Source organism: Pleurodeles waltl, chromosome 10 (genome assembly GCF_031143425.1).
Source record: "Pleurodeles waltl isolate 20211129_DDA chromosome 10, aPleWal1.hap1.20221129, whole genome shotgun sequence".
In the NCBI taxonomy this organism is placed as follows: domain Eukaryota; kingdom Metazoa; phylum Chordata; class Amphibia; order Caudata; family Salamandridae; genus Pleurodeles; species Pleurodeles waltl.
This window is the reverse complement of record NC_090449.1, coordinates 255,604,826-255,617,185: the sequence shown is the minus strand read 5'-3', so window position 1 is coordinate 255,617,185 and position 12,360 is coordinate 255,604,826. Positions and strand designations below refer to the sequence as shown.

General features: G+C 41.5%; 1 protein-coding gene across 1 annotated transcript in view; it reads left to right on the top strand.

Annotated features, from left to right (window-relative positions):
- Positions 1-12,360, top strand: part of ASB8 (ankyrin repeat and SOCS box containing 8) — a 90,909-nt gene that overhangs the window by 48,757 nt on the left and 29,792 nt on the right. The window contains exon 2 of the mRNA XM_069210368.1: positions 4,094-4,146. The gene's annotated coding sequence lies outside the window, so the exon portion shown is untranslated. The remainder of the gene's footprint in view (positions 1-4,093; positions 4,147-12,360) is intronic.

Here is a 12,360-nt window from a genome sequence, read left to right as displayed (position 1 = left end):
CCCTTAAGATGATGGGTTTATAATAATGCCGTAGGATCACTTTAGAAAATCAGATGCGTACTGCTGTTGTAATGCCTTATTCTTAATTTTTGTTTAAAATGAAATACTTGCTGAATCTACTTTGTAAAACATTTTAATATCTTCTTGATCAATTGGAACTGATATTCAAACAAATGAGGCATCCGACATCCCAGTGCTTGATCTTTAATTTTATCTTGGTTCAAACAACAGCGTATATATCCATTAAACATCCTCAGCAACCCTCCGGATCAGTCCATGTTCCTTGGAAGATGTAGTTCAGGTGTGATTCGGGCCTAAGGACTCTCAACATACCACCCCCCCCCCAATAGACCCCCTTTTACCACTTGATAAATCCACTTTTGAGATGGCTTGTTAGGTCGAGCATTCAAGGCCTCTTGTATATACTTTAGTATATACTTCTATACTTCTTTGTGGGGTCTCTGCTTTTTCACTGTCCTAAAAAAATCCTTGCTTGCTAGTGGTCAATCCTTGCTCTTTGTCCCACCTTTTCCACAGTTGTACACTCACCTGGAGCATGGCCCTAGTACTTGTACCCTTCCACTTGTGCCTATGAAGCATGTGTTTAGGGATTACTTTGTTCAAAGGCTAATAGCATTTGACCAGATCGCTGGATGCTTCAGTGGCCCCAGTCTGTTTCTGTTAACAGGGCTCTAGTCTATTACTTACTTTTCATCTGCAGTTATGTGTGACTTTGTTTATTCCATTCATTACTCTCCCTCGCACATTTTCTGTTCTTGCATTACAAATGCTTGTTCCTTTTGTATGTCTCTGCGAGCTCTCAGCAGCGCTTTGAACCGGCTGCTTATGTCAACTGTTTTACTTTTTATTTTCAGTTTGTGGCAAGAAAACGCTAATAGCTGAAACTCGAGCGAACACGAGAGCTATTGCAGTTCAAATGCTTGTTTTTCTTTGCTTCCTGCTTGTTTTCATCTGAAAGATCCTGTTCCCTGAGTGGTCGTGTTTCTACTAGCTACAAGCTTTTCTGTAGCAGAGCTGTAAATTGCGGTCTTATCTCGGATTTCAAAGTGAGAGGATTTCCCGTCCCTCAACCCCCTCCCTGCATCAGCCATTTCCACACCCTTTGAGGTCCTTTCTTCGACCCTCCATTGTGTTTGTTTGTAAACTGCGAGATGCAGCCTGGTCACGAGGGAACATGCAGCGTGTGCTGTGGAAAGCTCCAATTATTTTGCAGGAATGTAATCCCAAAGCAGGCATTAGGCTAACTGTTATTCCACAGCAGGCCACATTTCACCCTTTGCCCCAGCTTCCTGTGACTGAGGTGCTGTGAAGAGACGTAGTCACAGTGTTTTATCATCTCGTCAGAGGTCCGCACTTCTCGGCTGCAAACCAAGAGTTTTGCAACCCACCCGTGCCGTTATTGAAAATACCCAGCGTTAGATTCACCTTCGTGGTGACGTGACAGTGTGGCCTGGGTCAGTTGGAACTGTCAGTCTCCAAAAAACGCTGAAATTATATCGCCCCAATTACGATAATGCCCCAAAGATTGCTAGTGCAGTGCTGCAGGCTAATAGCGGGAGGCCACCATGTGTCTCTTCAAATACAAAAAAGAAAGTTCATAAAAGATGCATCTCCCCTGGCTGACGGAGAGAGTTTTCATGCCACAATAAATCAACATTTCTAATATGAAAGGGATTCGAAACAATTAAAAGCTTTTTTAAATGTGCATTACAGTCTGTCTGACATAACCTCAGTAGGGCCAAATCCATGCCAGATTCTCAGGATAATCATCCACTACATAAAAATCACTATATGACCATGTTTTCTTTGTAGATATCATGAAATGTGTCCCATATGCAGCCATGCTTGAGCTTCTTTGAAAATATTTTAACTAGGGTGAATATAATGCTAGTATGGTCTCATAGAGATTTCCTAGTCTGGTGCCCTTTTTGTACGTTTCTGGCATTTCTGTTAACTCGTTGTGGTCGGTTTGGTTGAGGATGGTTAGGTTTGTTAGTTGTCTAATTTAGTGACATAATGTTTTTGCTGTCAAATGTGAAAGTGAAATGGATTGGTTCTTACACTAGCTTTTTATTATGCTTTATGTGTGTGGTTGGATGTGGCAAATAACTTCAACATTTTTCGTTGAGCTGTGTGGTCAGTTGTCCATAGACCAGCCTATCCCAGACTTTGTTTTCTAGGCAGCACCGTTATTGGAGTAAATAGTTATAATGTGATAATGTGTGCATGAAGTTGTGATATGCTTAAGGCTATGTGTACCTGTATATGGTGAACTGCATTATAGGTGCCCTCCATATTTGAAAGGTTTCAACACATGCTATTCAGTCAACAGAGTCTGAAGTTTCCCTTTTATTAATCGCTGGGGAGAGCGCAGCAGTAGGCAAATCTGCTTCATTTGGCATTTAGTCTTTCAGTGGTGTGCGCTCCTAGGTGGTAAATAAAGAGAATATTTTCATGTTTTGCTGCAGATAGAGGAAGAAGGTAAATGGAAATGCTTTAGTTATATGTAGAGCTACTTGAATTATGTGGCAGAGAGGACCAAATTATGCAGCTGTGTTGAAAAGTCCAGTTATGCATTTACAACGCCAATAGCTCTAACTCAAACAAATGCGAGACCTATTGCATTGCAAATGCTTGTTTTTATATATGTGGTCGAGTTGACCTTGATTTCAGTGCTTCTGCCACCGTTTATGCGGGGTTCAAGATTGTTCATTTTCTTTATTCCTTTCCTATTGTCGGGCTCTTAAAAATCCTGTCTAACTCTATTTGCATTATGGAAGCCAAGTAAGAGACTGAAAGAATGAAACTCAGCGGTTCAACACTTTGCAGCGTTGTTACAATTATTTCACTGCTACTTACATAAATTCATTTTCGTCAGCTTGGTGGTGTCTGATCACTTTGTACTATGCTTTCTTAAGCATTAGTTTCCCCACTCCCAAAATTGTAGCATATTTGGAATATTGATTACGCTGTGACTTGAGGAAGAGGTTATGTGTCGTTGTTGATGCTGTTAGAGCGGTGTGAAGAAGTCTGTCCTTTTGTTTAGGAGGCCCCGCAACCCTCAGTCTTTCAGAGAGGGGAAAGTTGGGTGGTATAGGGTAGGATCCTCCCTCTTGCCACCAACCTAGAGACTAAAAGCGCATAATGTAAGGAAGTTCAGTGCTTTGTGGTCCTCACTAGCCTGTTTCAGCATAAGCAAGGATTCTCACACAAAATTAAAAGAAAAGTAAAGCAGCAGCCACAGCTGAAAAAATGACTGTGAAATGGCAGTAATGTCGAAGGCACGTCTCACTGTATGACATTTGTGGTAAGTGATTGGCCACAACACCGTTGGCGTTTATCTACCATTGACGAGGTGAAATTGGGTAAGGTATCTTTCAGTGATCACCACCTACCCTGCAGATTGTGGACAAGACCAGCAGATGCAGCTTTGAGTAAGGTTCATGTGTGGTTTGGGTGATCATCAGCCCTTTCATGACTGGTTGGTAGTATCTTCCAGCTTGGCTTTTGATTTTTATTTGCAGTGGTAATCGACCCACGTGCTGATTCGGTGCGAACTGTGACGTATTTTGTATTGTACCTAGCAAATGTGTGTTGCTTTCAGGTATCCCGGTCCCATCCGTAAAGGGATCTTGATTGCTGTGCCTTGTCTTTCTTTCTTTTTGCTTAGCTGGCACATTTGATACCACCCAGATGGTTTTCTTTGGATTAACAACACAAAAGAGATAGTCCAGTCTCAAATATTGGAGCACATCAGACCAACCCTAAGAATACATTACGTGGCAGTGTCTCTGTATGTTCACAAGGTCCAGCATTTTCCCCTGACTTACTAGTGAGCTGATTCTGGATCGCCAATTGCAGACTTGGTAAAGATTGAAAAAGCGCCCCTCTCTTTTCAGTTATATAACTGTTGGTTCATAGGTTAAAACAAATATGTTGGAAACCCATCTCTGGTTTGAGGAACCATGCTCTGCTTTTTAACAGCATTACAGTTGAGGGAATAGGTTTTATTCACATTTGGCATTTACTGTTTATTTACAAGTTACTCTGTGTGTTTTTACTTTTACGACAGACTCCTGGCAGCAAGCTGGTACCCCAGTAACGCTTTAGGAATCGCCATGTCAGGTAAGACTTTATGTTTTCATATTTCTTGTATTCTGCAGGATTGCATGTGTGGATTATTTGTATTGCCACAAAAACATGAGCGTTTCACGTCGGTCTGTATAGCTCAAGATCACCAACAGGATGCAGTCTGTGCTAACTGATTTAGTGTACGACTTGTGTGTTCTTCCACTTCAATAATGGGATGACTTGTGATCTATACAGGGATGCCCAACTTTTCACTTCCAAACTTTATTCGAAAACATATTTTGATGATGAGAAAGTGAAAAGCATGGGTGGTTGAGGGATACATTAACCCCATTAACAGTTAATAGAAAGGTGCAGGCCATCAAACGTTGTGGGTGTGACGATGTCAGCAGGGAATGAACACCATACATATAGAATATGATCTTCTAGGGGTGTTCTTTAAATTATTGATGCTAAAATTGGGATGCTCTCCGGTATAAATTTGTAGTTTTTTTTTTTCTTCCTCCAATGTCCATCAGTACGGTGCGCCATTACCTATTGGTGCTTTCATAATATGGTGCCTCAGAGCCTCATTGTTGAAACATGCAGCCAAAGACTAGATTGTATTGCACCTGTTGTTGTTGGTTCTGTGTGTATGTAATCTTAGTAGAAAGTTGCAGATCTACCTACTTGCTTCATGGCGGCATACCATGGCATTGTTTGAACATAGACACAAAGTAGAAGAAATGAAGACACAAACAGTAAGTATAAATAAACCCAATTGATCTAATAGCATCTCGTAGATGGTGCGGAGGAGGCGACGGAAGAGAAAGAGGTAATGAACATAGAGAATACATATAGGGAAATTGACAGAGTGTCACTGAAGATGTTAAGGAGAGAAAAGATGAAAACCGAGACAAATGAAACTAGGAAGACACTGGGAGGTAGAACAGAGACTGAGGAAATGACACAGAAAAGAAACTTGGTTAATAAACTTAGGTGAAAACGGGAGGGAAAAACGAGACGTCGTGAAGGAAAGAACAGGTGCAAGAAGAAAGGGATCACCCTATGCAATAACCGCTTGCATTGAATGTAAGGGTGAAGGATTCGCCATAAACATTGTGCAGAGGGGGGCTGTTAGGGAGAGAATGAAAGATATCATTCTGGGGAGGTCGGATACACAGTGCAGTTGAGAAGCATGCATAGCAGCTTTCCAGTTAAGGAAGGATGGAAGCTGGAAGCATTCAGTTTGGATAAGGCTAGGCTGGTGTTATGGAGAAAAGATAATGTAGGAGAAAACACCAGAAAGGGCAGACTGGCACAGTGGGATTGACAAAAAGAACAAATATGACAGAGAACAAAGATACATAAAGGGGGAAAGATGGGAGCGAAATGACTGATTTAGGGATTGTATGCCTTTCTGGCCTCTTGCTACTCTGGCAGGACAGAAATTGCTATCCATTTAGTTTGAAACAGCATCTGTATTGATCGTTTAGCCACTTTTCTGTTTTTTATTTATTTATGGCTGCCGGTGAAGGCTCATTCCACCTCAAACCAGCCTGACTTCCAACAGTGTACTTCGACACCTTGTCAAGAACTGGGCACTGAGAAGTCCATTACGTTTTGTTGTTGATTGAGAAAGGTGCAATGCCCCCCACTACCCAGGATGCCACACAGCACAGATTAGTTCATGTAAAGGTTACAAGTATCTTCCCTGAAGTGTCCCTCTTAGGGGGGGAAAAGCCAAAATAGGGCAAAAAAGCTCATTGGTAATCTCTTAGCTGTTGATTAGAGATGCAGAGTAACACAATTTGAAAAGCAATCTCTCCTTGATATGAGAGAAGAGCCCATACATTCAGCTGGAAACCCAAAGGAAGATTCCAACTGTAAAGAACAAAATCATGGATAAAAATTAAAACAAGTGGTAAATGAATTTGATGTAAAATAAGGGAATGAATACATTGTAGCACACACTTCACGCATAATAAATACATCCTTCTGTATGATTCAAACAGGAGCTGACATTACAGGAGAGAACGCAACTTGGTCTTCGGTTTGGAACCTTAAGCAGCTAGCCCTTGACAGACCATGTTCTGAGAAAGAAGTGTTCAGAGGGATTGTTCTAAGCCCCTTTCCTGTAATTCGTAACATTGGTCTAATATGGAAAGAATTTGCGAGGACGCTCAGCCACGTGCTTAGTTCACCATCCTACAGTACACTGTCTTTTTGCGCATTGTCCTCTCTCGGACGCTCACAAGTTCTGGAAAGCTCCTGCAAAAATGGAAACATCCTGCAGTGCTTAAAATACAACTCCATTTTCAGTCACCCACAGCAGTACTTTTTGTGTACTAATCTGGATATCATATGTTCATTCTAGCAACTCAATAGTAGTCTTGTTGCTGCTGCAAGAAATGCACTAACTCAGAGGGAAAGGAGAGATCTGGGTGTACTGTCTTGTGGATTAAAACACAGCTCCAACCTGCTTCTCTTGATTGGCTGGCAGGTCATGACAGACTGCCTCCCTACCCTAGCAGCAGATCGAAGAAGAGACAAACGCATAATAACTGACCAAGGACTTTCCAATTTGCCATACACCATCAAAATACTGGAAAGGGCAGGGACGAAGCATCTGCAAGAATGTGTAGAACAAAATGAGTTGTTTCATGACGTTGAATGAACAAGGATTCTAACCTCTCGAATCTTAAAGATGATCTGCTCATCAAGCTTGATACAGGCCAGCAATCTGCTGTGATCCTTCTTGAGCAGTGCAGGAGTTTAAAAAATAAATAATAATAATTAAAAAAAAGTTAAGGGGTGGTGGCAATAAAGTGTTTTCAGTTTTAGTCCCCTAAACTAAATTTTGCTCATACGAAATCCGGAAGGGGTGAATGGATTCGTGACACACCCGTCATGAAAGTAGCACTTTAGCCCTAAAGCGAGCTTTCATTTGTTTGGTGTAAATATATTCATTAGTTTTTGGGACGTCAGCATTTTGAAAAAGTTGCTGAGCAGTTTTTAAAGGGTTGACTCCTTTGTATATCAATGCCGTTTTTAATTTGCGAGTCATGGCTCACGACTCTGGTCAGTCACATTTTGATTTTTTTTCACAATTGTGAGTAGCTGAAAATGGCCTCTAAAATGTTTTTTCAACCATGGGGAAACTTGTAGCCAGTTTAACCCCGTGGAACAAATGTTTTCACAGCCATGGGCAGCACAATGGGAAGTGTGGAAAAATGTGCCTAAAAACTGAAAAAGCATGTATTGTGCAAGACTTGCATTCTTACTGAAAATTGCAATCCAGCAGCAGTCATTCTAAGTATATGAAAAAGGGACGATTTTGCACTGACACTCGTGTTTTTCATGAAAAGCGGTTGTTTACACTTGTTAAAAAAACAATTTGCGAAAATTATTTTCACCCTTTTTTTACGTTAAAATAAGAGTTCTGACAACTTCTGTTGCAAATGGCTGAAGGCTGCGCCGTAGCAAGGGTTGGGAGTCCATGGCAGGTTGTGCCCAAGTCCTGGCTCAATGTCCAACTTGCGATGGCCATGTGTAGCGGGGGTTAACTGCTTGGTAGGAGTTGCCCCCATCCACTATCGCTGCATATAGCTGTTGGCCAGGAGTAGCTGGTCTTATACGGCTGCGGCATGTTGAGCATAGGGCCTGGCAATGCTTGCTGCCAGTGTGCAGCGTGAGCTGCAGTGGTTGGCTGTTAGCGTTGGGTTTGATGCAGGGCCTGGCCACATGCCGGGCATTGGCCTGCCCCTGCTGCCAAACCCTGCTGCGGACAGCTTAAGGCTGTGTGCAGCATGAGTTGGGCAGCTGTTGTGGGTTGACCTCTGGTCTTGTGCAGCAGTGATCTGTGTGGAAGGCCCTGTAAATTCATCCTTTTGAGCCAGGAAAAAAATTGAGAGAAATCTGCAAATTATTTGAAAAATGCAAATCCATAATATTGTGGTAAAAGCTGTTGCCGCAGAAACTCAAAACTGTATTGGTCATCAGCATCGTCTATTGTGTTTATTCCTGAAAGGCAAATCTAAATCATTCTCATTCCAATCAGTGCTTATTACTAGCTGCAATTTGAAGACAACAGCTTTTTTTCACGCTAATTACCCTAAATGTCCTGCTTGACTTTAAGTATTTAATATACTTAAAAATTTAAATACTTTTATCTAGACCCTGAAAGGCTAAAAATGTACAGTTATGCAGATGTAATTGAAACTATTGAAACATCCCACTGTTTATTTTTTATTGAATTTTATAAACTGTGGTCTACCTGGCATCACAAATGACTAATAAGTGTTTTGATCTTCTGTGTAATATTGTGTATAAGCTTAGTTATAGTAGAACTTCAAAGTTTGCACTGTCCTTAGCTTCTAGGATGGAGTATTTATGGTCATGTCAGAGGCTAGTGAGAATTGTTGCCTAGGCTGCACTGGATGAAGGATTGAGTCTTTCTGTGTAGAATAAACTTGGACACACTGATGGACATCCTGCCTCTCGTCATCTTTTGTAGGAGACCCCACACTCTGCTTTGCTTCGTTAGCTTTTATTGAACAGTAAACAAATGAACAGAATAATTATTAGAATTGCTGCTAAGAGTTCTTTTAACACATGGGGACATTAACAACCCCAGCCCACCCCCCCGATCTTTTGTGGCTTAAAGGTAGAAGCACAATTTTGGCAGTACCAGACCTTAAATATTAACACAGGCGCAGTCCAGAGAAACATCAAATAACTCTCAAACAGTCCTAGCCAAAGAATTGAAGTCCTTGAATGTTATTTTGGGTGGGGGGGTCACATCAGGTCACTGTTTCCTTTACTCCTTCATCGAAGTTTAGAGGAAGTGTGACCCTCCATGTGGAACCTCTAGGCAAATATGAGATGTTCTTAAGGGAGCATGTTTCATATTATGATACATGTAGAGATGCCATGTACCCTACTTAGGTTCCATGACTAGCGTTTCCACTGTAAGTATTCCCACATCACATTCTTAAGCATTGACTATCTCCCACACCCCAAAGTCATCTTGTCATTTTGTATTTTGTCAACATGACTGCAGCCAGTACTTTTCAACTGTAATAGCAGAAAGTTAAGTTCCCAGATGTCCGCTTTCTCTCTCTTTGATACCCTTTGACATATTTTACGTGGAAGAGATGCCCATGTTACTTTGTATTGTTAGGTGTGTCTGTTGGTGTGATTGTGTCCCATACAATAACAAATTACCATGTGCTTACCCTTAACAGTGCATGTGTAACATTATTTGGTTCGGCCATGTTTGTATCACTATTAATCTACGATATGTTGGAGAAGCTTGTCTGCAAGTCTTTCAAGCCTGATAACTATATCTTTCTTTGAGAACCCTCAGACATATTAAAATGGATGCAATAGCTATGGCCTTCCTCTTACCTCTTCAAGATGCCGGACACCCCTACTTTCACCTTCTTTGTATTATTCACCACCATTTGCTGTCTAACATTCTTATCGGACCTGCTCTTTGAGTGAGAAGTCATCAAGATGCCATCTTCAGGAGTTTTCTCTCTCAGGAACTCCGTTAAGGACAGTTGTGAAGGTACATAGTCATGTATGGTTAGGCTTTTTGTAAAGAATACTAGCTCTGCTGTTTTGAGAATGTGATGATTTGTAGTATACTACTAGAACCTATGGACATGAAAGTAGAAGAATTCATCTTTGTCAGGGTGAAAAGCACTATAGTCTTCTCTCAACCCCAATTCCTCACATTTTCACTGCAGTGTGTAGGGGAGATCTCTTTCCACCCCATTACCCATCCTGGACTCTTGACACTGCTTGTCTGAGTCCACTTCTCTCCTTCCTACCCCATCCAGCCCAAAAGTGCACCCTTTCTGAAGTCAGTATAAACTTCTTCAGAAATTCCAGTTGATTCTCATTAGGAGCGTAGCCCAGATAGAAAGATGGCAAGCACGTTTCCTTTTATCATGGTATACCTACACTGTCTCTTGCATTTTAGATTCTTCTGTTTATATATTTGGTCACCTGTGGGTATATATTGCTGTAGAAGCTAGTTATGAACCTCATTTAATCTTCATTTTAGTAGGTGTGCTACATATCTCGCAAATGAGTTCCTTTAGAAAATCTAATAGTCTAGTTTATGGTACTGAGACACTTTTCCATAATTATAACGACTTGCATCACTAATCAGTGTGTTGTACAATGTAGCAATACCATCTCTGCTGGTGTTTCACATAACATTGTAATGTTTTTTAAACCCCTGATCAATTATCCCGGTTCCGCAAAAGAGTTGCATTAACAATTCTGCTTAAGCCAATGTCAAGCATCAGCTGTGAGAAAGGGGACATGAATGCAGCGGTCATCCACAGTCAATACACGCTCAGATTCAGAAGGTCGAAGTTCAGATTGCTAATGGATAGAAATAAGTTAGGACCAGGAGGCACAGCCGCCTTACTTGCTTCTGAATATTAATATGTCATACATTTCTCTTAGCCACAAAGCACATTCTAGCACTCTGCGATCTGTGCAGTCTGATTAAAATATCCACCAGTGGTGGGTCCCAGACCTAAATCTACAGAGAGGTCCACGGAAGCTGCTGGTGTATCAGACCTGCCTGTTTCAGGTCCATCTTGCATAGAGGCGCCATTTTTGCCCTTTCTTTTCTTGGGGTGGACCTTTTAGTTTGTCCCTCCTGACTTCCTTCTGTTCATGATTTTGATCACTGTGTCTTGTCCTCTCCATTTTCCTTCCCTCTGCAGCCACCCCCTATCTTCTTCTTTCCCCTGATCCACACCCTCTCTCTTCTTCTTTCTGTAACCTCTGTGTGATCTTTGAACTCCTCTTTTGTCTTCTTTGCCTCTATCTTCTTTTGCCCTGATGTGCCACTACCAACATTATAACATCCGGAAGGGTTGCTCTTTCCTTACTCTTGCACCCACTGTGCTTCTTATCCTTGCCCTCATTTTCTTGTAAGTTGACTACTGTTCTCTTCTTGCCTATTCTCTTGCTTGTGCAATTTACCCTCTTTAACCTGCACAGGTCTCATCTAATTGCATCTCCATCTCTATAATTACTCTTGTCCTTCTGTTAATTTTGTTTCGTGTTAATTGCTTTTCAAAATGCTCTTCTGATGTTCATATTGAGAACCTTTTACATGTTATACAGTCTGGCACTTTATTCTGACTACTACTCTTCCCCAGTTTGATCAGTTCTGTTTCAGTTCTCTTTCTTTCCCTGCCTCAACCTTGAAAACACCTTCTCCATCTCTATACTCTGCTCAGACTCTTGAATTATCCTTCGCCTTTATGAGCCAGCATCTTTCCTTGTAATACGCATCGTCTCTTATTCATTGTTGTTACTGTTTTTATCTTAACATGGTTTCTTATACCTTTCTTTATACAGCATTTACCCCGTAGTGAAAGCAAATTTATAAAACAGAAATACAAAATAAACGTCACTAATATTAGAATTCCCAGACTTCCCCATATCATTGTGTGATGTATGACGCAACTGAAAAAAGTTGTGGTCAAAGTTGCTGCTGTTACCTACGCATTATAAGTGTACTACATCTTCCTTCTGCCGTCACTCTTTCACCCAAGTCTACCTCTGCACCTTCATTGTCTTAGGCAGTGTTAGAAATGGGGTTTCTGGTTGTTAAAGTATGCATCCTGTGCAACCAGGAACCACCACTTTAGTCAGGGCAAGCGAGATGCACAGTTTAGAAAAATAGACAGTGATTTTATAAATAAATCAAGGCCAAAACTACAAAAATCCAACAAGTAGAATTTATAAATTTTTAAAGAATAAAAGAGTTCTAGCACTTAGAAGCAAATAGTGCTTTAGGGGTTACTTTAGGTCGCGCTGGACTGGGGTGAAAACAAAGTTCGGGCCATCGTCGATGGAATGCAAGCTGGCTACAGGACCCATGCAGGCCCAAGTGAACAGATTACCTTTCCTGGTCGCAACAGGGAAATGTGTGGTGAGATGTATCGATCGGGTCCGCGCAGCGATGCCGATGCGTCAATCTGTTCCACGCAGTGATGGCGGTTCATCAGTTCCAAAGACAAGACCTGGAGCTGTGATGGATTGGTTCTGAAGTGCAATGCTCTAAGCTTCTCCACGCAGTCAAGAAATGTGTTGATCTACGTAGTTTGCGGCGGTGGCAAAGTGCGGTTTCGATGCGTCAGGCTCTTAAAGCAAAATGTTGGTTCTGACAGTGCTGATTCTGCTCCAACAACTGGGTCGATGCGCCAGTTCTACTACACGCGGACAGGAGATGCA